Raw genomic sequence first — 3,413 nt, 5'->3', positions numbered from 1 at the left:
GTAAAAGATGATTGGATGTCAACCCTCACTGCACACTAGAAGCATCTAGGGAGGTTTTAAGAATAATGCTAATGAAGGGTCCTGGGTGGCTCAGTGGGTTAAGCGTCTGCCTTCAGCTCAGGTCGCGATCCCAGGGTCCTGGGATCAAGTTCCGCATTGGGCTCCCTGCTCAGTGGGGAGCCTGCTTCTCCCTCTGCCCCTCCCCCTGCTCATGCTCTCTCTCTCTTTCACTCTCATAAAAATAAAAGTCTTAAAAAAAAAGAATAATGTTAACTAGGCCCCATCCCAGGCCAACTGAGTACATGTCTGGGAATGGGCCCCCACTCCTGTCTCTGTGTTAAACAGAAATCCTCAGGTGATTTTGATGTACACCTGGGCAGGAAGCAGGGCCTAGATGATGCCTGTAATCTACTGTATAACTGAGATTCCCTGAGTGATCTGAGACTCCATCCCTGGACCTACTTCCTGTTCTGTGTGGCCCAGATTCAGTGTCTTCATTACTCTGTGCCTTATTTCCCCTCCTGCACCATGGACAATTAACCCCACAGTCTCCTCCCGATCCACAGGATGGCATGGAAGAAGAATGGAATTTTGAGTGTGCGGACCACTATATAAAAAGCATGTTCTTGGCTTTTGGGATTATTCCCAAGTACTTGCAATTACATCCGTGAAGAACTCAAGGACTCAGAAATCCTTTGTTGTGAATGGTCTGATGGATTTCACATCTTCGGCTCTTCACGCATTCTCTCAGTCCACCTTGACCCCCAGTTTGGCCTATTGCAACATATTCAAGTACTAACTGAATTTTATCATTGTCTTTTTGACATTTCAGGCTTATTTTGAAATATTTACGGGTTCACAGGAAGTTGTAGGAAGAGCCTTGTATGCCTTTCACTCCATTCCCCCCCAAACCCCCACCCCCCCAATGGCTAATTCCTATATAACTGTAGTACTGGCTCAAAACCAGGAAAGTGGCATTGGCACTGTGTGTATATTTTAAAGATAAAACAGATCATGAGTTCACCTTACAAATTCAAGTTTATAAGATTTTTACTTAACCTAATTGTGTATCTTTTCTCCTGAACTGAATGTCTAAGTGAGGCTGGTATTCATACCATCTATTCCACAATGTGCTACAACAGCCTCAGAGTAAGAAAATCAACAAAACAACTTTCAAAACGATTGCTGAGTAGAGTTTAAGATTTTTTTTTTTTGCTTTTCTTTTTGTCCATAAGATATATCCTTCTAAAAATATAGAGATAAATTACAGCGTACTGAAAAATCACGGGGTGGGGGTGATACTGGCCTTCTGTGTGTTGGTTCCAGTGCCATGGTGCCCTCAGGAAGTTCTTCTTGGTGGGGAGCACTGTAAGAAGAGTCTGGGGGGACGCATCACCTCTCTGAACACTGCCAAGCTGCGGCAGACGCCTAGGTAGTTTGTGTGCCCCCCACGGCCACATGGACTTGGCCGGCAGAACCCCAAGACCTGGCTGGGAGAACTGCTGCCCAGTGACGGACGGGGCCTTCCCTGGGTGATCAGCCCTGGCCCTCCTGAGGGCACTCAGAAAAAAGGCCTGTCTCTGGGGAGTCAGATGAGCAGATAGGGCAGAAAGGGGCCCGCACCCTTGCAAAGGGACTGTAAGTAATCGCCTGCACTGGGGAGAAGCTGAGTGAGAGGGAAGCTGGCATCACTGAGTAGGCACTTTTGAGCAAACCAAGGCCACCATAGATAATGCAGAGGACTGGAACAAGGTTGTCCTGGCCTATGAGCTCATGTGGGCCATTGGTACTGGCCAGACTGCAACAGGAAGTACACGAAACGCTCCAGGGATGGCTTAAGTCTCACGTGGCTGATGCAGGGGCTCAGAGCATCCTGTTTATGTTGAAGGTTCTGGGACTGGAGCAACCTGCAAGGAGCTGGCAAGCCAGTCTGCTGTGGGTGGCTTCCTTGTGGGTGTTGCTTCCCTCAAGCCCAAACTGGGGGACATCATCAATGCCAAATTGCGCCCCTTCCATTTACCCTACTCTTCCTGCTCAGCCAGGGACAAGGTAACTCAGAGGCCCAATCACTGCGTACCCAACTGCCCCCCAAAGCTGCACATGCTTCTGGATGGTGTCACCTGCTCCCTCTTGTGGCCTAATCCAAACTGTACCCCTTCTTTACTTTTACCCCTTACCCTGTAATAGTTGGGAGAGGCCTTTCCTTTTCTGCTTACCATCATGGTTGGCACCACACAGGTGACCAAGGTGGCTTTTCCTTGGCTTGAGAGGGGAAAGGGGTGGAGTTTGTTCGTGGGTCCCCTTGGTCCTCAATGAGAGCAGTAGAGAGAAGCCATCCTCTTCTCCCGACTCGTGCCACAAGGTCGAGGGCTGAGAGCCAGGGGTGTGACTCTGTCCCGCGGTGCCAAAGACTGTGTTATATGTTATGTGTTTGCAAAGTTTCACGTGTGGGGAAAAGAAACACCCGGCACGTCAAACAAATCACTTGGAATATTTTCTCTCCATGCACTTTTATCCTCTAGCCCATATATATTTTGTTTCCCTTGCCTAATTTTGGTTTCCCTTTTAGATATGGCTTTTTTTGAACTTTCTATCCTAACCGTTTTGTTTTGAGCATCATCAGACAGAGAAAAGTTGACAGAACTTTACAACAAACACTAGTATACTCACCACCTAGATTCTACAGTGACATTTGACTGTATTTGCTTGATTCCATATCTACTCATCCATCAGGCCTTGATCCATTAATTTATCTTCGTTTTTGTTGTGGTGTAAGAAAGCAATCGGTTCCATTAGCTGATAAAACACGTCAGCATGGGACACCTGGGTGGCTCAGATAGTTAAGCGTCTGCCTTTGGCTCAGGTCATGGTCCCAGGGTCCTGGGATTGAGCCCCGCATCGGGCTCCCTGCTCAGTGGGGAGCCTGCTTCTCCCTCTGCCTGCCACTCCCCCTGCTTGTGCTCTCCAATAAATAAAATATTTTTTAAAAATGTCAGCGTGCATATTGTGATGACTTTAGTCCCATCTTGTTTACAAGAAAAAAGACAGTATTCCTGCTCTAGTAGTTTTTTGCAGGTTAAATATAATAAATCAGTTCTTTTTTAGTAGCGACAAAGTTGAAAAGGGTGCTAATTACGTTGTTTTTTGTTCCCCAGATGTCTTCTGAATGACCAGCCTCCACACCAGTCAGTTCCAGCTCTCAGGGAAAAACCAACCTTACAATTCCATGGCCTGTAGAACTAAATCCCTACCCAATATTTTAAAAGATTCTTGGTGGTGTTTGTATTCCCAAGGTTTCAACCCCTCTGACCTTCTATTGCCCTAGACGTTGCTTCTGTTTTTCGACTTCCACCCAAACATAGAACATACATCTTTTAAAAAATTTCACCCATAAAATTCACTCAAAGACTTTG

The 3,413-nt window shown here is 46.6% G+C and overlaps 1 pseudogene; it reads left to right on the top strand.

Moving 5' to 3' along the window:
- Positions 1-1,128: 1,128 nt before the first annotated feature.
- Positions 1,129-3,170, top strand: LOC113920736 (annotated as a pseudogene).
- The last annotated feature ends 243 nt before the right edge of the window (positions 3,171-3,413 follow it).

This window comes from Zalophus californianus, chromosome 15 (genome assembly GCF_009762305.2).
Source record: "Zalophus californianus isolate mZalCal1 chromosome 15, mZalCal1.pri.v2, whole genome shotgun sequence".
Lineage (NCBI taxonomy): Eukaryota > Metazoa > Chordata > Mammalia > Carnivora > Otariidae > Zalophus > Zalophus californianus.
Note: the sequence above shows the minus strand (reverse complement) of the source record. Positions and strands in the feature narration are given on the sequence as shown.